Raw genomic sequence first — 25,709 nt, 5'->3', positions numbered from 1 at the left:
TCTCTGGGCTGGGTTGCAACAAAATAATTATCTGGTTTTAATTACTACAAATGGGCAACAGTTACCTGGATGACTTTAAACCTGTGGTGACATCCGATTCAGTGGTATTACTGTAGCTCTGCAATACTTTCAGACCTTTCTTCTTTCCTCTTGCAATTATACAGGGTGCTGTCATGCTCACTTGGAATTTCTGTGACACATTTTTCAATCTTATATCTCCAAGTGCCTTTAAAAAGTTACAATATGACCTCTAACATTTCTTTGTTGGGAGGAACAGAGGAAGTAAATAACTTACCAGGTTGCCAACTCTGAATACGTTAAACTATGAATCTAATCCTGGCTCGCTCTGTAATAACAGTCTCTTGCCAATTGAAACGGCTATGGTAAGGCCATTTGGGGTACCTTTGGAAATGGGATGCAGTGGCACTTCCAGCGAGAGGAGTCAAACTCCTGGTTGTTGCAAAACCAAATAAATAAACTAGACCTGGGGGAGTGTTTTACCCCCTCTTCAGCTACAAGCCCAATTCAATTGCACTTCAAGTCATCACAATAAAGCAGAAAGCACTGAGAAGTTCTGCCTGAGATGCAGTTTTTACATTGTTTCCTACTCATGAAAAGCTATTAACTAAAATATTGGGTCTCTTTTTTTGCCTTTGTGTAGCTTCATTTTTCTAACTCAGTCCTGCTGCTGACTCTTTGCAGCTAAACTTTTGTACAAGACTGTTCTGAAACTGCTTTTGCATGAGTATCTCCCTTAGCTTCCATCCCTGCCCTCTTTCTTTTGAATTATTTAGCAGTGCAGATAACTTATTGGCATGAATCCGTCACCTTCACCAAGAGTTTATCTGCCCCTTCCCTATGATAATCCCCCATGGCTAGCTAATCTTTCCCTTTGACTCGTGTTCCCTGAACCCTTATTTTTTGTTGTTGCTACAGCTCCACCAATTCAATCTCTGCTGAGAGTGTCTTATGTTTCAAGGACCAAAATTGCTCATAAAATGTTAATGGTGTCTATCTTGTTTCCCCATAATGCTGAAATAACTGTAATGTTCTGTGGGCTTGTCTACCCCGAAGAACTAGTGCACAGTAAAGCAAGGTTTGAATTTATAGCTCCACGCTTTACACATAGACATTTTAAGGGCATACTGAGTAGCGGATGACTTCTTCCACTATACAAAGTGGAGTAAGCCACCGTGAACTTAAATGTGCATGGAGCTTTGAAAAGTGGTAATTAGGGCAGAGCAAATCCATAACAGCTCACTACCTCCCATGGTAGAGAAGCCCTGTATTTTTAGGCACTCCTTTGCTGTCTCTAAGAAGGATTTTCCTCTGTTTGCAGTAGTGTGGAAGAGGGCTTTGTCCAAGTCTTCCATGCACCTGCTGTTGGGTGGACACCAAACAACTTCTTATAAGCTGGTTGAAAATTTACTTTCAAATTAGAGTTTCCTTAAATTGGAAGCCTGGTTTGCAGAGAAATAATGTGCATATTAATGAATTCATGCTTGTGCTTCTTTTGAAAAGGCTTTTCTTGAGAGTGCAGGATAGGAAAAGACATGCAAGAATATTTTCATTGTTTTCTTGTTGTAACCCAAAACACAGAGGTTTTAGCTGCAACTCAAAATTTCCCATGAGAACTGTGACAAAATTTAAATATTTTTCATTTTCAGCTCTATTTTTAATTAAAAGGTCACATTTTTCCAAACAGCTCAAGCTTTACCATCTCCATGCCTCAGTTTTCTGTCTGTCATTGGGGATTATAATTCTTTTCTATCTTTTTGTTTCCCCTGTCTGTTTAGATTATAAAATGCCTCTTACTGTTGATGCGGAGCCTAGCAGAAAGGGATCCTGCACTCTGCTGGTGTATAAAGTTGCTACTATAATGCAAATCAATAATAATAAATGAGCATCAACCTCCTTTCCTTTTCACCCTTTCCATTTCACATGTTTCAGTCAATACGCTCTTGAAATTGTTGCTGGACTTTCTCCACTCTGATAAATAACGGAGCATTTTACTATATCTTCTACAATTGTCCTGAGGTCTCCCTCATGATCAGTGTTTCCTGAGACCATAGCCTTATAATTATTTTCTGTCCCCTGCTGCATTACCTTATATTTTCCAGTGGGAAAGTATATCATGCATTTGCTTGCACATAAGCCTAATTAATTTCCTCAAATTATTTTTAATTTGTTGGCTTTGTTCCATTGCATTTGTTGCCCTTCTTCCCTGATACCAATAAATTAATTCTCTTTTGAAAATACACCTGCTGCCAAGTTTACATATGTAATACGAGGAGTAGTCCCTAAATCATCTTTAATGGGACCAATCCTATTGCCTCACTTACCCTTTTAAAGCATTGCCTGTGACTTATTTCTTGTCAATCAGCAGCCCTTTTTGAAACCAAAAGAGCAGTGGTCTCCCCACTTACCAGGTAAACTGGCACTGTAAATTAACCTTTGGTGGGTATGGCTTTTGAATTTGCATAATTGATATCATCTATTTCACCTCTGTCTGCCGTGTTGCTAATGTACCCAGTAATTCCACACACATCCCTTGCAGGAACAAGGGAGAAAACTACCATGTGTGCTGAGTTCAGCTGTATGGCCCTTCATCATCCAATGGGGCTGCTTCTGCTTCTGATTTCTCCTCAAAAGAGCGGATGTAGGAGAAGGCAAAAATAATAATAATAATAATAATAATAATAATAATAATAATAATAATAATAATAATAATAATAATAATAATAATAATAATAATAATAAAATAGAAATCCAGAATACAGCTTCCTCATATTTAGAGAAAGGTTTCCTTTGCCTTATTTTTCCTAGGAGAAAAGCAGGGAGGATTAACGGTGCTGTGATGAATTCAATAAAGCAAGACATGCCACTATGCTCTAATGCTGAGTACGCTTTCAAGTGGAGGATTTAAAAGATATTTTGAAGGGAATTTCATCATCTCATGAGCTGAACACTCGTCAAAATACCACAGCAGGTTGACCTTCCCTTGCTGCCCAAGAGATCTCAGCTAGAAAGACCTGATATCTCACGAGCTCATCAGGTATCTCTTGTAGATTGACGGGCCTTCTTTGCATCTGTAGAATTAAGCTGGAGAATCTTTATTCTTTGGCGCTATCAGTTCTGGCCCTGTGAGCTTCTTCCAGCCGGAGTTTTCACAAGAGGAAACTGGAACAAAGATAGGAAGTAATCTTAGGAAAAGAAAGAATCAATTAATAAACTGGATTTGCTCCAGCTCTAGCTTTGCAGCAGCATCTTTAGAAGCACAGCCATCTACAAGCAGTCAGGATTCCCCAGACAGCACAAGATTGTTCAGCGTGTGAATTATAGACTTCAGCCTTGAGAGTATAAATGATGGTCGGGAACAAGAGGGCAAACAGAGTGGTAATCATTCCAACTTCGAAGTTAACTCAGTACTATATTGCTTCATTACAGAGCAACAAATCAGCAAGGAGATCTGATTAATCCTTGATGTAACTTCCTTGACATGCCCTGGTTGCTAAAACATGCTGACTTTCTCTAGCACCTTCATACGGTTTCAAAAATAAGCATCTGAATAGCTACCACAGCAATAGCAGAAAAGCCAAGTGATCTATATTATAGCTCATCCTTAGAAAGCAATGAGTCAAAATGACAAAATGTCCTAGTACATGAGGACAATGCAGTTACCTAATCAGTTCATCGCCCTGTATCAATAAACTTATATGATGTTGGACCATAGCACAAAGGACAACCTTTTCTCTGTGTTTAGAGACTGATAACTTTTTAATGGGAACCATTAAAATGCAGCTAGGTAGGTGTAGTTCTTCCTGCCTGGAACAACAGAAGATACAGGAACTGTTCTGTTGTATTTGCTAGCAGTCTGAAAATCTCCAAAAGCTAATGCTAGGCAAACACCTGCCCAGGAATCTGCAAGATCAGAGCAATTATGTGTACTGCTACATTGATATATAGACCCATAGATATATAGCTGTATGGCTATGTAGAGATACAGATGTGTAGTTACACAGATATATATGTGCAATGAATTAAATGCACGATGTGGTTCCCCCACATCTGGAAAAGCAGTCGTACAGGTAGTCGATTGAATGCTACTGACCCACAGCCCCTGCAGCTAGTGACCAAAGGGGGGAGGTGATTATTTCTCAGAAATATTCTCTCAGGCTGTAACAAGTACTTGGTTTAAATGCAGAGGTGGTGGATCTTAGGGTCATGGGGAGAGCAAGCAGTGGGCTTTGTAATGAACTTTCAAAAGACAAACCTTCTCAGAGCTTCATCTCTGTACATCCTGTCACACAGATCAGTGTTTTCCCTTTGTGCATTCCAAACCCAGCTGTCAAAATGAAGTACGTACACATGCACCCACGTACACAAACAAACAAAAAGCAGCTCACACACAAAATAAATCCCTTTTAACACTGTTTCTCCATCTTAATAATCTCTCCACCTTTGTGAAAAGTCTCACTCCAGGATAATCTCATTACGAGGAATCTCCTTGACAGGTTAATCTTCTCAACTACCTCCCAAAGATTTTGTCATCTTTTAATCTGGAATACGATCGGATAACATCTACAGATCAATATCTTCTTTGTAGTCATGTTCCAAAGGCTACGAGAGCTGTTCTCCCATGCAGTTCAAATGCCTCATTAAGGGTTTCTTAAACTGCAAAACCCTGCCAGAGATATCTTGAGTTCGTTTGGAATACATCTCCTATCATATTCCTTAATTCTGTCAAATGTTTTAATGTCTGTCACAGTGACTGTTCCTTCCTTAAAGCCAATATATTTCCTTAAAATAAATTTAACAGCTCCTACACATTTTCTACAAGCAGTATATTAATTTGAACAAGCTTTAAGTGAATTATATCAGAGCATTTCTTATGATGCTCTGTCATATTTATGGCACATTTCAGCATGAATATGGTATCTTCTCATTTGTTAGCTTTACATCTCTTGCGACAGTAAATTAAAATGATTCAATGAACTCTGATTCTTACTTTTTGTATTCTGTTCCTAACATAATTGCTTTTCAGTGTTTCATAGGATCTTTTTCCTGTAGTAAGATGATTCACATATATTAAGTTCTTTGATATTAGATTAAGAAAAAAAATGTAAGGTTACCTGTTGAACATTCTTTGCTTTGTGCGTATTGTTAATCACTAAGATTTCTGATGCAATCACTCAAATTTGAATGTGCTTCTTTTCCAAACAGGACCGACAAAGGGATTATATGGGCCAATGGGTTCGTGACCCTTCCTTGTTGCCGACTGCAATTTTGTACATTGATGAATCCTCCTTACCACGAAGCAGTGAATAAATGGACTAGACATCTCCTTCTGTAGGGAAACATCCTGGTGACAAAAAGAAAGAACAGAGCATCTCAGGAAGACATTCGGGAAAAGCCAGCTGCAGGTACATGAAGAGGTAAGACTGACATTGAATGTGTTTCACTCACAAAGCAGAAAAAAAAAAATGATTTGCCATTTTGCTTCCTTGTAAGCTGCAGTGATTAAGAGCCTGAAAATATACCTGGTCTCCATTTACACAGCAAGGTGTTTATTAGTTTGTCAGAGCTCACATAGGCAGAAGCTAATTTGCTTCTGTATGGTATGCTGTAATTATATCACTGAATGGTTGTTTTAAGGATTCCAGTTTTAATTTCTTCCTCTTTGATATAGTCATTTAATTACAACACAGCACGATTGATTAATTGCAATTACAGTATTTTCTTTCTGAGAAATCACCTTACAATGTACCGTAGGATACTACAGAGTGCAAGGGAAAGCTGCAGGATTCAGCTGGCAAGGCCAGCAGCTTACACACAGAAATAACCTGTTTTCTTTAGTCAGAAATACAGCATGTGCTACACTGGTGAAGTGATTCTGTGTTTAGTTCCTTGCTTCCATCTCTTTTTAATACCTGGTGGGGAAAAAATCTCTAATGTTCCTCTGTGCCCACTTGTCAAAGCTCTCTTAGTGGCCCTGATCCAAAACTCACTGAATTTGATGAAAAGATTTCTCTTGACTTCAGAAGCCTTTGGACTGAGCTAGTTACAAGCTCATCTTTCTTTCTGATCTGCAAGTTACCTCAAGCCTTTGAGGGCAGTGCAGATAGCCATAATTGGATCAGTGTGGCTCCTCACCTCTGCTCACTGTTTGGGTTATGCTGGAGTAGCCACTGCCATTTTGCCCATAGGAGATGATGGAAATCAGAAGCTGTCAGATGATGCCCAAATTGCCTTGCTACCTTTGTCTCAATAATTTTTCCAATAAACACAAAGGTTAGAGACAGGCTAATAGCCGGTGAAACAATCAGTGTTGACAGACAGTGAGGATCTAATAGCAGTTAACTGAGTGCAGGAGGGACAAAAGGACATAGGCATTGTGACATTAACACATAGACTGGCTTTTGGCACCCTCAGGAATCCACAGTCTGGTTAGAGGCTGCCAGTAATAGGAGTTGTGTGCAGCTCTGTGCTAATGCAACGATATTCCCTGTCAGATTAGAGGTGGGGTTGGGAAGTCCTGAGCTGCCCTCCAGCCTTGAGTGCATGAGCACTCCATGCCACAACACCCAGCACACAAGTAGTCAGAGTAAATCTAAGCCACTCTCATGTGGTAATGCTGAGAGAGGATGCAGATGTGAGCCCTCTTCTCCCACACCTCAGTCCTTGTGTACCTGAGGAGAGAGAAAGGAGACTGGGGACCTGCAGTCTTTAACCCAAACACCTCAATCCTTTCAGAGCCTATTTCTGGTCTTGGCCTTTAAGCCTTACTTTCTCAAGCAATTTGCCTTGATGATCAGTAGAACAATATAGGAGCATTCTTTAACGCACCGTGAAAAGGTTGAGCTTTAAGCCTAATGAAAAGTAATTACAGCATTAACATATTACAGATACTGATTTCAGTTCAGAACACCAGAGTTGTTGGGAGAATCTCAGGAATTAACTCTATCCTAACTTACTCTGCTCTGTGTGGTAGATATTCTCTGTAGACTAGAGGGGAAGTATTCTAGTGCTAAATTCACAGTTAAGATGCTGCTTTGACATATCCCCGAATAGTGCACTCAGCAGAGTTCAAACAGCTCGACATTCAAAATTAATACCATAAATATGACCCTACAAATGCCTGGAGTTCTGAAGTAGTGGGCCATTAACTTTTACGGCGTCGACCTATTCACTTTTACATCAGTTTAATTAGTGTACAACATAGGATATAAGGGTAAATATCACATGGACAAGCACAATAATCATTGTTGGATTCAAACAGATAAACTTTTTGATGAGCTGCAAAGCATTAATACAACCACCTACACATTGCCCACACATACCCATGGCAACAAACATACATCAACATAAAGCAGAAGAAAGCTACAACCTTTCAAACTTTTAATATTCATCATCTGAGGCTAGTGTGATTACATTTGCATGCCTTTGCTGCCTTTTTTTTTCCCCCCAAGGACAAAATGAGGGGAATAAAAAGCGTAAAAATGTACGCGAAAGTGCTTTGAAGCCTCAGAATGGTTTTGATCATATGTCCAAAATGAATCAACAGTTACTTAGTGCAAGTGTGTTACAGGACGTTGCCTGTGCTCTCTGTAAATAAATCAAGATAGACATTAATCAATATGTGAATGTGCACAGCAAAGCAACTGGTGGCACTAGCGCCTGCTTCCTGGATGAGTGATCCACCACCAAATGGAGGAGAGATGTCATAAATTCAATGCAATTAAGAATCTCTTTCACTCTCTTGAAAGAGAAAGGTCTTTGCTATTTGCGTATCTATTATTCTTCAGTGGTAAAACAAAACATCTGATAAACGAGGACTCTAAAATGTTATAAAACATTGTTTCCTTTCTGTACATGCGTATTGACTTTCTTTGTCCTGGCATGGGCTCAAATCTGCTTTTTGGATGCAGTGATTTTTATATTTCCTTTTGTTTTTTTCCATTCTGCTTACATGGAATTCATCCAATACTTAGGATATTCAGATTGTTTTTACAGCAGCAGAGAGGGGCTCAAATTTACCAGAAGTCCAACCCTCTCTGCAAAATACTGTATGATTTCTGCTTGGTAAGATGAGAACATCCAATATCCTGCAGAACTTGTCTATGTGAATGGCTCTCAAGGCAACATCCAAAGGGTTATGAGCTTCTGTTGTTGGGTGGTTTCTCTTTTCTAATAGGTTGTGAAATGGGTCCTGACATTGTTTCAGCTGTGATATTGTAGCTTGAATTGGAACCACTGGCCTATGAGATTCTTCATTAGCGTCAGTTCAACATCTTTTCTTCCTCTCCGCTGCAAAATTTTATGAACTTGACCACCCTTATCTCGGCGAAGGCTCTATGTGCAGATTGAGGCAGTAAAAGTGATTAGCAGTCCAAAGAGTCTTCCCAGAAAGGGAGTCTGAAGAAAAAGAACAGACCATTTAATCTAGAAGCAAGAGAAACCCCATGGAAGGGACGCAGTGAGATATGTTCTGTGGGATAGGAAAAATACATCTGTACTACTATTTATCCTCTCACTTAATGAAGTCACAATCAATTGATCCGAAAGGCAACAAACTAACAGCTGATAAAAAATTAAAAGAAAACAGCATGAGCCACTGCAGCACTAACCAAAATGAAAGATCAATCCAAAACCAGATTAGATATGCAAATAATGTGAATGTGGATAGTTACACTACAGAGAATCACAATTGATTTTATTCACATGAAGTAAAAATTACTGTGATACAGGTTATAAGTCAACTGCCACTAATAAGGTTTAGAAGAACTTTCCCTAGGATCATTTTCCTCTGGACTAGGCAGACTAAAGAGCCAATAACTCCTGTGTTCTTCCAGCAATTACAGACGTGCTTTTCACTGTAGATATATAGTTGTGTTGAGGGTGGAACAAAGTTTGCATATATACTCAATATACAAGACAATGTCTGGAAATGAATAGCTCTGTGTACAGTGGAACCAATGATGCTGAGTGCAGCTGTCTTAAATCAGAGCTGCTGTGAATTCTTTTTTAATAATGCACTTTTCTCATCTGGTACAAAAGGATTTTCTCCTGTTTTTCTCCTTCCAAGGGCTAAGCATCCCGGATAATTGTTCCTGGGAACTGGTCAGATGCAGTAACCCTTATCTCAATGAGAATATTAGAAGTCTCTATATTGTCCCTGTTTAACTGTGGAAAACTTACAGGACTTTAATTCCTGTGGAAGTAGCCAATGGGTATAGGATGGGTATGAAAAAATATTTAAAAGAGAACAATAAATTGAAACATATAGACTATAATTGCATAAGCTTTATAGTGAGAAACCAGGACAGTGCATTTGTTTGGGAAGTGCACTGCAGCTCAGCTGCTTACCTCCCTCCCCCACGCACTCCCAGCAACACATTCAGGGACAGCAAATTGCAAAGAGCAATCATACCAGCCACAGGTTGGCAATCACATCTTCTCCAAACAGCAATCATGGCTCCTCCTGATGGACAACAACATGTGAGAAACTGTCATTTTGATATTTAAAATCTGTGGAGTGTAAAACACTGACTGTCAGTCTCAGCTGCTGGAATCCGTGTTTCTGGAGAAGGAACTACAGGAATTGCTCGATCTGAAATGGACCCTACCAGTCAATTTTTTCTTTTTTTTTTTTTTTTTCCCAACTTTTCAGCTTTATTTGTCTACACTGCAGACTGCATAGTTCATTTATTTAGGTGACACAGTACCTCAGTAAACAATATTTGGACTTAGGACTTCAAAACTGATTTTTTTCTCTCCCAGCCTCTTCTTACCAGATTTTTTTTTTAACTCTGTAGGCACAAAAAGGTGTATTCTTGCTTTCAGTTCCAAGAGCTCAAAGCACAGTTGCCTAAGGCTGCTTTGTCAGGAGAGAAAGACTGTGTTAGCACCATCTTTCCTGTTCTCTCCCTATATATAGTACTGCTATAATGATGATAATGTGATCAGTGATGCTGAAGAAGGATTAAGGGCTTGACCTAGTCAGACTTTATGGTTTCCCAGCTGGCAGTGAGAAATTACTTCTTGTGTTCCCAGTGCCAAAGAATGACTTAACTGGAGGAATTGGATTTTTTTGCTTTCTTTTAAGATAGGCAGAAGGAGGGAGTCCTGATGTCTTTATGAGAAGAACAGAACAGCAAAAAATCTTAATGGATTGTCCAGCACAAAATGTCCATGGGATGAATGAGGCCCTTAAAACATCATGGCTTGGGCTGAAATATTGCCAGGTTTTTTAGTAGTTTCAAGACTTTCCTTTCAACCTAAACTTTAAATCAATTATTCCATTCAGTTCAAAATGAAATTTCAAAGCATATGGGTAATGTAACCTTTTGATTTCACTGATTTTTAGAAAGGGGGAGTGGAAAACTATACAAATACACTTTTTAAATGCACCATTTTTAAATAAACCACTCGAGAGGTCAAAAAACTGAACAGACATTGACATATCTAGTAGGGATTCCTTCTGAACAAACCAGGGTGCACTGATAGCACTAAGCAGTGAGAATCTTTCTCATCCAGAAGACAGTAAGTTTTCTAATGTTCTACTGCATGCTGCTTCAAAGAAAGTAAATTGATGGGTATGCAGAGAATGGAAAAAAACAGGGAGAAGTTGTCATGAAATAAACATTGGTATTAAAATATTGCCACACTTTGTTACAATGGATTAAATTCTGTTTTCCCCATCAACTGAGAATAGCTTCTGAGAACTGACCTGTTGTATCTAATAACAGAGGAGGTGCATTCATTATGTGAATTGCTAAAAACCTGATTCAGCAATTTATGATTTAAGATGGTCTAATGGAAAGCTCATAACACAGAGAGAAGGTGTTTCTTGCTAAGTAACACCTACTTATTCCAGCTGGAGTTTCTCCATTACACTTCAGATGCGTTCAGCCAGGAGGTACATGAGCTTCAGCACTGTCCTGCCTGAAGCAGGCATAAACCCTTCTACCTCAAAGGGCACCATTTGGCATATTTCACTGCAGAGACTTTAGTCATTTTTGGAGTCATAAGATTTTCTGGATACCCAACATCCAGGGGATGTTGGAGAACCTGATTTTGGTATTGCTTAATGCTGATGCAGCACAGCTTGTGCTAAGTCATGTTGTTCCAGCACAGCAACCATGGCCTAGGATATGTAGGTACATGCTCTCCTGCTTCAGAATGCCACCAATAACCAGCTGTAGGTAATGCAAGGCCAAATCAGCCTTCTCTGGGAGCAGGGCAGGCCCCACAGGTGTGCCAGTTCTGCCACAGAGCCACAGGTGGAGCTCCTGAGAAGTGCCAACCACAACAGTTGTTGCTCTTGCTTGTAGGTGTCACAGCCTTCAGCTGCTCTGGCTCTCCTTTAGAGATGCTACAGTCCAAAAATTTGGCTGTGGGGCTTCTCATTTGTTTTTTGTTTTATTTCTCAGAGATTTACTGACAAAGCCCTTTACTGAGCACAGTGCTGGTTAGTAATTCATGAGTGTCAGGCAAATATTCAGTGTTTCTACGATGAAGAGCATTGCTGCAGCTGGAAGGAAAGCTGATCTGGAGCAGAGTCCCATCTGTTTCTTAACAAAGTTTAGAGGCAATATTCCATTTCTACCTGGAAGGCAAGCCTAGAGACAGAAAATAATGATTTTTGATTAGGTATTTAGATAACTACTTCCTGCTTCTTATAGTCACTGTATCTACTACTGCTATTTCTTATGCTCTAGAGGTTTGGACTTGTGACAGAAAATTCATCTTTGGGAGGATATATCTGCAAGTGCTGTGGCATATAGAATTGATCAACTTCAGTTTCTGCTCTGCTGTGTTTGGTTCTTTTTCTAGATATATAGTCAGCATGATAGGTGGTCAATTTTTTCCCTTTTTTAGAGCATGGATTACTTCCTGCTCTTAAGGCATAAAAAGATTATGATAATGTACAAGGACACTGGCCACTATCCAGAATTTGTACTGGAGAAGACAGTGGAGTGCTTCCATACATCCCTTTCAGCTCACCTAGAAGAAAATCAGGCAGAAAAAGTCTACAGACCTTTCCACATAGTAAATCTGAATTTTCAGGCTCTAAATAAATATGAAGTTCATTCCACTGAATGACAGGAATGGAAAAGTAATCACTATAAGGAAGGGGAACAGATAAAATTCTGTCGCTCTATGGTACCTTTCATGAGAGGATTTTACTCATGTTAATGAGGCCTTGTAACACAATAGTGATATTGAATTTCTTAAGGAGGGTGTATTCAGGCTTTCCAGAGATGTGTGGCATAAAGTCACAGCACTGAGGGCAAAAATGGAGTTTGGGGAACAGCTTAGTAGTCCAGAAACTGTGGTCCTTTAGCCAAAAACTGAAACATCATGACTTAAGGGGGGGAAAAAAGAGAGAGAGATTTTCAGGTTGGTTATTAGGAAAAAATTCTTCTCAGAAAGAGTGGTGAGGCATTGGAACAGGATGCCCAGGGAAGTGATGGAGTCACCGTACGTGAAAGTGTTCAGGAAAGGGGCAGATGTGGCACTGATTGATATGGTCTAGAGCGGGCACAGGCATAGGTTGATGGTGGGACTGGATGATCTTATTAATCTTTCCAACCTTAATGATTCCATGACTTCCCGAGGCTCTGTGCCCACCTCCCCGGTGCAGTGGGATATACACAAAAGCAGCCAGAGTGAGGAAGTGACCGAGTCTGTTCCGCTTCCCTCTAATTAGTCTTCCAGAGGGACTCGGGGCTGGATCTGTACCATGGGATGGGTAGCAGTGCTCTGTGGCACATAAGCTGTGCTCAGCAGCAGTAGGGCCGTTTCCACAATTAATGCATACCAAAAAAACAAGCCTGGTTTTCTCTTTTCCACCACTACTGGGAGAGGGACTCTGCAAAAATTAATTGTTCAAGTTGATATCTCTTTTGCCCACAGATTTCATTCATGCTGTTTCATTCTTCTCTTCCTCCTCCTCCTCAGCTGCCAGAGCCAGGACACCCTCACTGCACTTCACAAACAGTTTGAGCCTAATTATAGACTTTTTCAGAGTGGATCTTAGCAAGTTTAAGTGGAAGACAAAATATTTAGTTGCTACAAATTAATGAGGACAACAGAGCACACATCCTTTGTATGTCAATTAGCAACATATGGTGTAAGGCTTGCAAAACAATCAAATGATCAAACAATGAAGAAATGAAAGAATGTAGCAGTTTCTCCCGCTCTCTTGTTAGCTAAACATAGTGCAGGATGCTTTTTTTTTCTCACAGACTTTCCAAGCAGATTGTGGAACACCTGCAAGCACGTAGGTATTGTTTTATCAGAGTGAGCATTAGGTATATTTTCTATATAAGCCATTATGTTTAATTCCTTTTAAACAGTTAGAATTGCAGTTGGAAAAAAACTAAAGACATCTGACAGCTTGCAGTTGTGTCTCACAAAAACAGTAGGGTAGGCTGAGGAAGGTATTTCTTAAAACCTGGATACCTATTATTTTGTGCACCCACAAAGCATTGGGTTTTTTGTACAAATGGGAGCAGTGAGGGAAGATGGGAAATGGCTGGGAACTCTCCTTCCCTTATACAGACAGCATGTCCCTGGTGAATGACAGTGGTCTGTAAAAGGAAGAAATTTGGATTAAAGTTGACTGGAGTCTGCCTCACCCTCCTTTAGCATCTGCTATAGACCAGCCAGCTGGGAGCCCAGGAGAGTATTTGGGAGTGAGGAATGGAGGGGAAGAGGAAGAAATGTTCACTTGTTGAGGCTTCTGTCTCTCTGGCAACGTGCTTCTCTTTCATATTCTCACTTCTGAACACAGCTCATGAACCCAAAAGAGCCAAACTTTTTTGTTAGCACTTCAGAAAATCTGGCCATTTATTTAAATGTGAAATATAAATTAGGACTTGTATTGAAATCTGGCTCTAAAGCCTTGGGTAGCTTTGTTATATGAAACCTTTATTAGTCTCACACTACGAGCTATCTGTAGGAAAATCTCCCTATTACTACATATAGCTATGCTCTTTGTAGCTAATATATGTACATCCTCAGATCCTGATTTTCTAAGGTTATAAATCCAATACTCAGAAGCACAGCAGCAAATCTGGTACTTGAAAACACACTTTACTGTTGATGATGATGAAAAGTACTATTCACTGGTTTCAGCAGCAGAACAGACTTCTTGATCCATTTTACCTAGATACCTAAACCATAAAGTGAGAGTATTTGTCTGAAGAAATGCCTCTGCTACAATGCCAAGAGATTGAATAGAAGGCCAAATGGAGATACTGGGCTGTGGAGATCAGGAGGAAGAGGGGACAACTGAGATATAAAAAGAAGGATATGGGTGTGCAAAATCATTCCCAACATTTCTGGTGCCAGGCAGACCATATGGAAGTTTTACACTTATACTTTTAGAGAACTTAAAGTAAAGGAAAAGGTAGAAGGGAGGAGAGTCATTACAATAAATACAATTAAAATGCTTGGCTTCCTAGAGCTTCTCATCTCACCAAGCATCTCTTCCCAAGCCATCTCTATGGTCCCACCCCCCAAATCCCATTCAGATGTCAACATCAAGGGCAAGATGACCATTGAGACCGTGCCTCTGTGATAAGAAAGAGCTGTGTTTCTGGTACAAAGGTATCTGTCAAGGAATAACCTCTTAGTGGAGGGAAAGCTAGCTAGTTTTCTCAGCTGCTCACAGTCAAGTTCAAATAGGGAATATTACACTGCCCTTGACTGTACTGCGAAGGAAAAATTACTTTGGTAATGTCATAGAGTTCAGTCATTTCCAAAAAGTAATCTTAGTGTAAAATTATGTCTGGTTTGTTGGTAAGGAGTTAACCCGAGTGGATTTTTGTGCCCTATCCATCGAAAACTAAACTGAAAACTACTCATTTATATGGGCCTACAACTATCTAATTATAATGGATTATATTCTCCACCTACAAAGCTGGATTTGAACCAATGATCAAAGGACTTGTACCAACAGCATAAAAAAATATACTGGGCTTTTTCAGCTCACACAAGTGATTAAACATTCCTCTTTAAGCATTGCCATTTTTTCTTTCTCTCTTGTAGAATCAGAAATTAAAAAAATCCTTTCCTTTTTGTTGTACCATGAAATCTCCCTTTTCTAATGAGTATATGAACCAGTCATTTTGCACTTAATAGGCCACTTAGTGAATGTGATGGAGGAGATAATTAAATGTGACAGATACTCGCATACATCTATCTTAAAACTAACACTCAAAGATTATAAAAGCTATAGCGTTCTCTTAATGAAATATAGCTGAACATGAGAAAAACACATTACAATGTATCTGAAAACAATTGCAAAATTTAGAGATAAACTCTGTTAACACTTGATAAGCCTTTACAGTGTTGGTATGTACAGCAGACATAACAGTAGCAAACAAAGCAAAAAAAACACCTTTTTGAAGAAGATGAAAGCTGGAGATAAATTTGAATGTGTTTGGCATCCAAACAAGAGAGAATGAGTTTGTAGGTCCAAGAGAATATATGTGTTATAACTACTGAAGCAGAAGAGAGGCTTTTCATATCTTATAAGGAAAATGCTGAGGAAAATACATTTAAATAAACTCTTTCAAAACTTCAGTGCTGAATTTCATTGGCCATTCAAGTCAGACTTCATATTCCTGGTGATGTTAAATGGCTGCATGGCAAAATGTGTTGGGAGATCACCTGGATTGATATGTCCCAGTATTTTCTCCATTCAGTCTCAGTCCTGCTCTGTTCTTTGTGCTTATACTTTGCCCACTCATCTAAGGGACAAGGAAACGCTGTGAAAGTTGGGAAAGTAATTTTAAAAGCATTCGGAAGCCATGAAAATGGGAGGATTCTTAGAGGCCATTAGATAGCAGACAGAATCGTGTATGCTGCCAGAAAAGCAGCTGTGTGCAGATGTGGTCCAAAGGCACTGATTGGAAGAGTGATGCTCCCCTTCTCACAGCGTAGGGCATCAGCACCATATGAATGCAAGCACTTGTTGAGCAGCAGTTCTAGCGATATACGAGCAGCTAAGCTTTCATGACAGATGAAAGATACCAGAAGAGAAAATAGTAATAGAAAAAAGAAGCTTTGAAAAAGAACTGCAAAATCGATGTGAAGAGAAATGTTTCCTTATGAGGAGAGAAAAAGCTGAGAACTCAAGAACCCCTGACTGCTTAGATTTGACTTTGTATGGCCCCACCCAGGGTGCTACACAGGTCTTGTTTAGTCTGGTTTTAATCTTTATTACAATAAAAAGCTAAAACATTTCAGCAGCTGATGAGTTTTTGAGTGTTTCTTCTGAAAATGTGAAACACTCCTAGCCTCGTGCTGTTTGGTTTAGTCATTATTGCAGGGGTAGGAGAGGATGGCAGGCTCCTATCAGATGATACAGGAGAAAGCGTGGAATAGGTGAAGTAGAGAAAGAGAAAGTGAAATAACTGCTTATTGTGTAAGAGCCCTTTATGTTGACTTCAGCTAAAAGTAGAATTGTTGATTATTATTTCTATTATGTGGATATTTATATTTTTATAATATTTCCTACCTCCTTCATTTGATTGTCATCCAGAGTTGCCTACTTTGTCCTGAGACCTACTGTGGGGAATATGGGGGGATGGGCAAGGGTACTTGGTAGCCCTACTACTAGGCCTCAGATACAGAAAACTTGAGTTTTAATCTATAGTGACCTATACATGTTGAGCAATATTTCAGTAGGATAGTGTGATGCTGCGGGCTCCTCTGGGACGCCTCTCCTCTCCAAGGCTGGTGATGGGATTCCACTCTAACTTTTATGCTCATTGAAAAATATATGCTTGCCTTCCTGTAGGGAAGGACTAGTAGAAGTATTGCTATGACTGCTGTCCTGTCTGAGTGCTTCAATTCCAAAACCATGCTGGGATCCAAGTTATCTGAAGGGAAACATCCTTCTTTTCTGGTTTAGGGACAATTCTGCCTCAGAAAGAATTGCTGTCCATGCCTTAACTTTATTTTCCAGAGATCCCTTGTTTACATGGGAATTAGGCTTAAAATTCTTCTCTGGGGAAAAAAGCAAACAGACAAATAAACAAAACCCCACATCTTTCCAGGACTGCAAAACCTGTTTGTAGAGTAGATAATCTCTCCTATTCCTCCCCTGCCTCTGAGGAACCTCTCTTGGGTTAAATGGTTTGATGAGAAGCTTCTGACAGAGAAAAGTACTTGTCCCACCGTTCTGCATCAAGAGCTGAATGTGAGGTTCCAAGGCAACCGTTGAGTTCTCTCATGTAAGTGGTTGGTACATGCCCTCTCGGATGATTACTGCTGTTAGGACCCAAAACAGCCTCATAAATAGAAATTGGCATTTCCAAGCGGAGCGGTGGCGGGCCTTGTTCCAGAAGTGCGCGGAGCTAAGCGAGATGCCTGAATTCCCTCTGGGGTGAATGGAGAGGATTAAGTGTGTCAGAATGAGATTCAAAGCAGGCAGCGAGTAAAGCAGGGAACACTTAAGCCTGCCTTAGGAAATACTAAAGAGAAGGGTATAGCTGAAATCCTCCATATATCCTAGGTTTAGCATTGACCCACATCCATGAGATAGGAGACGCTGCGAAAATGGGATTCAGAGCCCATAACCCCTTTCCAGAATTAATTTGTCACTTTGAGTAAAAGACTTCTGCTTGCTGCTGATGGCAAGGGTCGGGATCCAGACAAAGTGGGAAGTGGAGGCACTAACCACAGCCACCCTTATTAATAGCTTAGCAGCTAAATCACATTCTGGGAAGCTGGGAACCTGCATCCAATTTCCTGCTCCGTTCTGATGAGGTAAAAATGTATCTTTCCCTCTACAAGATGGGGTACATTCACTTCTGTTTTCCCTTTCTTCTATTGAAATAACAGTGCAGCAAATGCTATGGGATTCCTGGGGCCAGAGATGGGGAAGGAAAACAAGGCCAGGAGTGGAAAGGAGAAATGAACATCTTGATCTTTCCTTCAGTGCTCCACAGTGCTTCCCAGTGTGTGTCAGCAGCGGATATAATCCACACCCTTCTCCTCCTCCTATCTGCATCATTAATGGCAACATTTAGCAGGCGTGATTTTCAGTCTCCCACCTTCCTCTCACAACTAACTGCCTTTTGTCAGGCACAGGAGTGGGACTTCAAAGCTCCCCACTTTCTCCAGCATCCAGAACAATTTATCCTGCCTGCTTTATAGATGCTGAGATAAATAAGATCAACTGCATTTCCTCTGCTTGCTTAATCTATTGCTTTTGGGATTTGGCTTTCAAATAAAACATCAGGATATTTTGGCATGAGCTATTTTTAGAAAATCTTAGCAGCAGTTTTTGTTCTCTGCTCATCAGAATGTTTTTTTCCACCTTGAACAGAGGGTTTACCAGCAGTGATGAACCTTTCTGGTGCACTGTGGCATCCACATATGTTTTTTAAACACACTGATGCCCTCTATCTGGTGGCATCTCAGATCTCTCTCCATGCTAAGTTCAACTCTACAACCAACAGTTTGCCACTGGGTTAAATAAAATGCATTAAATCAAGATGCCCACTCTTGCCAAAGTAATGCTGCATTTGCTGTTTCCCAATCAAACCTGTGTCATCCCAGTTCAAGTAGCACATTGCAGGACCTGAAGTCTGTTCTGCCTTTCCCTTTAGAAGCCTGGGATGGAAATTATCTAGTCCCCATTCCAGGGACGCATTAAGCTTTTTACTTTAAAGGAATCTTAAAAATGCAAACAAACAGCAATGGAGGAAAGTACAATTTTTCAGTCTTCTTGAATAGAAGGAATTCTTTTTCCTTTCAGCGTTCTGATATGAGGAGGTTAATGTGTCACTATAAAAGAAATGCAGCACTCTGCTGTTCTCTCACGGAATACATTACTTAAATTCTCACTATGAATTTACATCTTTTTTTTCCCTGAAATATAGTTTGGCACTTAGTGAGAAATGAATCTTAAATATTTTGAAAGTATAATTTAACATCTCAGCAAAACCTTGAATTATGAATTGTGCTTTATAGAAACTTTAGGGGCTAGCTCAGTCTGACTTAAAAAAGAATAGAGAATTACGTCTTTAGGTGGTGCTTTAGCTGCAAATGAGTCTCCTACAGTTATTACACTATTTGTTTATCCAGCTGTATACATGTGTTATACTGTTCACAGACTTCCTTCGGGGTGATTTTTATATTGAATAACTTTTGATTCTTTGTTTAAATATCAAACACTCATATACACGTATGAAAAGAACAGTTTTTAACTGAACCACTTCAAAAATTCAGTTAACTCATCCCAGTGCCACACTTCAGGCAGACAGAGAGATACATATGTTCTATAATTGTTCATTTGTGTGATTTATAATGCCTGGAGACACGTGTAAACCATGGAAGACAATGAGACATGAAACAGAACTGGTGTCGGACTTATCATTCTCTACGACTCCCATCCAATTTGTTAGGAATTATCTGCCCTTCTGCTTATATCAATTTAACATCAGTGTAAATTTATGTTCACATCAATCAGTTCCGTCTTGCAGGAATTTAAGTCAGAAATTAGGGAGGTTCTGAGTATATGTTTAGAAAACTTAAAACCTTCACAGGATTAAAAAAAAAAAAAACCAAACAGTTTTGCTTTGTAAAGAGCCATTACTGGATCACCTCAAGCCATTGTTCCCATGCACAAAAAATGCCCCCTGCAGAACCACTTGTCCATCTTGTATTTCTTTTTACAGTGAAATATCAGCTCGTCCTGGAGCTCTACCACTTCTGATGGACTTGAAAGCAGACAGGATCAAGAAGGGTGGGAGTGCTGGGACACGCTGGACTTAACAGTCTACCTTAAAGGAGTGCTTGCCCACACTTTGTACTTCCCTGATGGTTGATGATTGACGTAAAGTGTGATCGTTATGTTTCCTCCTGAAGGTCCAATCCAATATCCATTAAGTCAATAGGAATCTTTCTTCCAGCCTCAATGAATGTCACTTTAGCTCTTGGAAAGGTGCCCATTTTAAACTCTCATTTTGGTCATGTACTTCATATGCATTCAAAGGGGTTGTGTTTTAACAACATTCCCTCTGGACAAATCCACTGTTTTACTCAGCAACTCATTAACATCTTAATGGTCATCCAGGTCATGTTGGCAAACAAGAAAGAAGAGCCTGAAAACTTGCATTAATGCTCACTTTTTAAGGCAGAGAAATTGATGTGTACACGTAACTGCTGATAATTCCAATATGCATTTCACTTAAAGCCAGGTAGAGTATGCTACATACTAATTGCACACTGTACATTGTATTGTTTTTTCACTATATTCAGTATCATTTCGTTCTTATTATGGGAAATACTGAATGGGATAATCTGATCGGCCTTTAGGCTAGCACCCTTTATTCAGTATGGTAACTCCTCTTTTTTTTTTTTTTTTTTTTTTTTTTGTTATAAAAATGAAGAATTCTCAAACATCTTTTATTGAAGCTTCAATTATTTTTATCTCTTATCTCTTATGGGTTTTTTTTTTTTTCCTTTCCCTGGATCCTGTCTATTTTTGCAGTTTCTTTTTTGAAACAAGAATGCCAGAATTAAACACATGACACATACAAGGTCACTGGAAGTCTTGTACTTCCATCAAGGCTTCGCCCCTGGGTTGGTCTGCATATGCTGACTCAGAACATTCTCCTTTCTCAGGCTGGCTGCATCCCTATTTATTTCCTCTAATCAGACTGAGTCAAGCATACGCTCTTCATGCTCCCTTCTTCTGGAACTCTCTCCTCTCTGAGATTGTTTTGGCTGAGGCTTTATTAGGCTTTTAGATCTATGCTGTTTGCCCTCTTGTTCAAATCTGCTTTGGGGCTTTTGTTTTTTATGCTTGTCTCCCATCCGTTCTTTTAAAATGAGTGAGTGTCAGAGCTCTGTGATTTATTTCTATTCTTACCATCGGTTTCTGCTAACAGAATGACCTGCTCAATAACATGTTCCTTTGGTTGACTTTCTTTTCTTTCTCACCATAAGAAATAAATGCTCAGGAGAATGTTTGGAGGAACCAGAGAGGGTTTGGAACAAGAGGGAAGTAGGGAATCCAAGAGTCCCCAGATCAGAGGAGGAGACACCCGAAAGAATTGTATTTCAGCTGCAGACTGATTTCTGAAGCTCCTATTTTGCAACTAAAGAAGCAAAAGAGAAGCTGGAGGCAGAGAGAAGGAAAGGAGTTGGAGAGAAATGAGAGGAGTCCTAGAGGGAAAGAAAAATCTTTGTGTTTAGGATAGTTTTGAGCTTATGCTAAATGATAATTGGAAGAAGGAAAAAAAGCAGACAGTGAGAGTGCAATAAAACAAAAGACAGACAAGGTTAAATGTGAAGAGACACAAATCTCTCAATATATCAGGCTCCCAGAGCACCTGTGTTACAGGTATGCTTCTGGTCCAAAGGCTCCAGCCTAGGCCAGGGCTTCTGCTTGTGGGGAGCTGCTCCCACACTGCCATAGGGATGTTCAGTTGCCAGGAGCCTGAGGAAACACATCTGTGCTCAGGCAGACAGGAACAAAACCCACATGCATTTATATGAAATGTTCTTCATTTGGGCAAATGAACCTTTTTTGATGAAAAAAGAAAGAAAGAAAGAAAGAAAGAAAGAAAGAAAGAAAGAAAGAAAGAAAGAAAGAAAGAAAGAAAGAAAGAAAGAAAGAAAGAAAGAAAGAAAGAAAGAAAGAAAGAAAGAAAGAAAGAGAGAAAGAAAGAAAGAAAGAAAGAAAGAAAGAAAGAAAGGAAGGAAGGAAGGAAGGAAGAAGGAAAGAAAGAAAGGAAGAAAGAAAGAAGGAAAGGAAGAAAGAAAGAAGGAAAGAGAAAGAAAGAAAGAAAGAAAGAAAGAAAGAAAGAAAGAAAGAAAGAAAGAAAGAAAGAAAGAAAGAAAGAAAGAAAGAAAGAAAGAAAGAAAGAAAGAAAGAAAGAAAGAAAGAAAGAAAGAGAAAACAGTCTGATTAATTTGCATCATAAATCTTCACTTATCATGATTTACCTTCTTCCAACTAGAGCAGGAAGGAGCAGGAAGGTGAGAATGGTAATGGTGAAATGTGTGGCTGCTCATCATCATCTCCAGACCATGACAATTATTTTGCTTCACTTTCTAATGCTGTGAAAAGATAATTGGCATTTGTGAATTTTGAGCTCAAAATGTCAAGGAGTAGAGAATGTGTTTATTACAGACCCAAGATTCAGGCATCTTAGTTGTAAGCTGTTTGTATCTGTGATCTGGAAGAATTTTGTTATACCAAGGGGGCAGTTGTCAAAGATAGAAGCTTAATTTTCCTCTCCATCTGCATGAACAAATGCCTGCGTATGGTCTTTGATACCCATATGGAAGTAGTAGCTATTCACGTGCAAGACATCTGAGTTAAATGCTCCAAACACAGATTAAAGCTACAATTCAATTTATACCATGCTATGTACAGCCTTGATTGTTTTTCCATTGATACTGGGGGATACTCACTGGCTGGTCCTCACCAATCAGAGCTGAGGTTATGCACTCAGCTTCATAGAGAGCAAACACACTGAAAAGCTCTTTCTCTTAGCTCACGTTTAATTTTGCTGTCCTGGATGCCCTGCCTTCTGCAGCACATCGCAGTGTGTTCAGCTACAGCAGAAGTGCAGAATCCAGGTAGGCAGCAATACTCCGGACTGCTGTTTTCATATGCAGTTTCTGAGCCAAATCTGGCCACCTGCATTTTGATCAGCATTTTGGCTTGTGAATAGAGAATATTTGCAGCTGGGTAATTAAATCTATTTGTACTTATCTGCATATGCATGTTTTGCAGGTAGATGTTACGCATCCGTTTTGCAAAATGTAACCTTTGATGTGAAGAGGAGATGGCAGGAGTTATAAAAGAAAACATTATTTCCATATCAAAATGCAGCTTTCCTCACATTTTTTCACTTGGATTTTTGAGGAAACTCGGCCTCAGATATTTTCAGCAAAAGTATGAGCAACCAGTGGCGAGTAGCAAACGTGTCTCTTAAATGTGTTAGTGCAGACACACAGCAACATGTCCCACACGTACCATTCCCACAGTACTGGCAGCAGTACACAACAGACAAACTTTGATGTTCCCCTGCCATCTTCTTTTGAACCCCTACCCAATTATGTGTGTGTGTGTGCGTGTGAGTAAATGTAAGGCACATAAAACTCAACCAGCATTCACAACCACACAGCTACAAAGAACCTATTCTTTAGAGTGACTCTAAGATGTGTACCACAGAGGAAATCAGCAACAATGATCTAATGAACCCAAAATCTGTAAATCTGTTAAACTGTGAACAACAAAACACTCAGATCTTTGCTTGATGTGTTATATAAAAGTACCTCTGTTAATGGGCATCATTCTCAAATGGGAAACACAGATGTTAGCAATGCAGGAAATTCAATTCTGAAACCAGTCATGGTATATTATACAGTCTGTAACAATAGTGGCAACCAGAAGAACCATTTTATCCCAGGTTTTGGCAGAGTTTTAATTCATAGCTGATTTAGAACATGATCATGAAGACCAGGTTTCAGCCCAGGAAGAACTTTGCTCTTAATACTACACATTAAACATAGTTTATCATTGGTCCATCCTAAAGTTACAGAGCAGCAAGGGCAGAATAAAACAAAAGTTGGTGTCTTTTGGCAGTTTTGTGATGGTTCTGAGCATATTCTGAGCAGAGTCCACAAATTATGTCCTACTGACAAGCTGGACTATCCTAACCTATAAATGAACTGAGGGAAGATTTGGTGTTGTCTTTGTTTGTTTTTCGAGATGTGGGTTTTTTTTTCTAAAGGATTTACAGTTTAAACTCATAAGTGTTGCTTATGCCTCTTCTGAACTTCAAATTGCTGAACATAGGCAATAATTTATAAAATAATCTCACCATTCTGTACCTCTCCACCCCTTCTCCCCAGATGTTGACGCTGCATTGAGCAGCATCTTGGTGTCCCTTGGGCTGTCCCATGCCCACCAGATGTCAGGTTCACAGAGCTGATGGATTAATCAGTGTATCTGCCCAAAAGGCATCAGGTGCTTTCTGAAACATGCAGCTCCCAGCTGGTAACACACTGGTAACAGGGAGGGTAGAGATAATTAATGACTGTTTTCATCCATGCTATCTGGCTGAAGTGAAACAGTCCTGTCCATCATGTGCCCTGCTTTACTACAAACCCTTTACTCTCTTATTAGAAGAGAAAACCTCTCAGCACATCAACTCTGCTTGCATCCCTGGTGATCCATGGGGCTCTGGTTTTTATATTTACGGCCAACTGTTTATAAAGTCCATAGCTGTTTTGTTTTTAGTGTCTGACCACAGCTTGATTGCCCATTACTGAGGCAATCACATGGTTCTTTGCATTCAGCAAGCAGCACAGGTCAGAGGATGAAGAGATCACATTTGGCATTTACCAGTTGGGAAGCTTCTTCATGTTAAATACTTGACTTTAAAGAAAATTTATAATCTTTTTTCTTTCACCATCTCGAATAAGAATTCTACACATTTTTTTTCCATTAATTACTGGTTTTTTTTATTTTTCAATATGGATCTAAACATTTAGAATATCACTTATGAAAGCCCAAGGAATGAATATGAATGGATGACTAATCCTAGAAAACATGCAGTTTGCGGCTAAGGAGTTATATCAGCAAATGCAAGTTAGGCAGCCTAACCTAGCACTGGTGCCAGAAAAATGCTGTTGTTGTACTCCCCAGCAGTACCACGAGTAAATTGTTGAGTCAACAGATCCAAAAAGCTGGCACAGAGCATTCAGCAACATGGAAAGCATTCAGAGTTGAAAGATTTACCAGCGCCCTGCGTAAAGGTTGAGGTCAAGCCCAGACTGTACTCTTCATTTAAGGTGCAATGGGAACTGCAAGGAAGATCCTGAGCACTCAATTTTTGTCCATAGAATGGCTTAGGTTGGAAGGGACCTTAAAGACCATCATGTTTCAACTCCCTGCTGTGGGCGAGCTGCCACTCACCAGATCAGGCTGCCCAGGGCCCATCCAGCCCAGCCTTGAATGCCTCCAGGGATGGGGCATCCACAGCTCCTCTGGTAGCTATATCCAACTTTTCTTACAATCTTTCACCACTGATGTAGAGATGAGTGAATTTATCAGCTGTAGGAGATTTTGTGTTATCCCTTAATACAGTGGTCACAAAAGTAGAGTCGGTAAGGAGGGAAAACAACGGTTATTTGTGGAGCCCCAAGCTGCAGCTCTGCCCAGGACTGCCAGGGATCCATCTTCTTCTTCAACAGAATTAGGAATTCAAGGTGGGTAAGAGTGGGGCATCCCAATCAAAGAATACTTCTGGAGCTGAGCAAAACACTGTTCTGTCCTTGATCCTTCTGCCTGCAGGACTGGGCGAGCATCACAGCTCTGGTCCTTAGCTGCATGACCAGAAGATGGCTTCTCACTTTGCTCGTGTTTCACTCCCTGAGAGCTGCGCAGAAGGATTTAGAGCTGCCTGAGTAGCCTGTGATATTCTCACTCTAGCTTGAAATTCATCTAAATATTGACTCTTTCAGAGGAGGTTTGACAGAGAAAGGCATATCTTGGACCACAATATTTGCACTAAAACCCTTGAAGATCAATGAGCCATAGTGATCAGACAGTTCCAGCTGCTTTTGGGGACTGCATTTATCTTACAAACCAGCCTTAAAATTTGGATTTCATACATTATTCAAAGTCCAGATGCACCCTGTCTTTACATATTTCTTTTTGCTTG

At 39.8% G+C, this 25,709-nt stretch overlaps 1 long non-coding RNA gene across 2 annotated transcripts in view; it reads left to right on the top strand.

The window, feature by feature from the left end:
- The window catches only part of LOC112533250, a 142,141-nt gene that overhangs the window by 13,042 nt on the left and 103,390 nt on the right, over window positions 1-25,709 (top strand). For both annotated transcript variants that reach the window (XR_006931280.1, XR_003077163.3), the window contains exon 2: window positions 5,224-5,435. This is a non-coding gene — a long non-coding RNA (uncharacterized LOC112533250). The remainder of the gene's footprint in view (window positions 1-5,223; window positions 5,436-25,709) is intronic.

This window comes from Gallus gallus, chromosome 11 (genome assembly GCF_016699485.2).
Source record: "Gallus gallus isolate bGalGal1 chromosome 11, bGalGal1.mat.broiler.GRCg7b, whole genome shotgun sequence".
Taxonomy (NCBI): domain Eukaryota; kingdom Metazoa; phylum Chordata; class Aves; order Galliformes; family Phasianidae; genus Gallus; species Gallus gallus.
The sequence above is the reverse complement of the archived record's forward strand: the minus strand, read 5'-3'. Positions and strand labels throughout refer to the sequence as shown.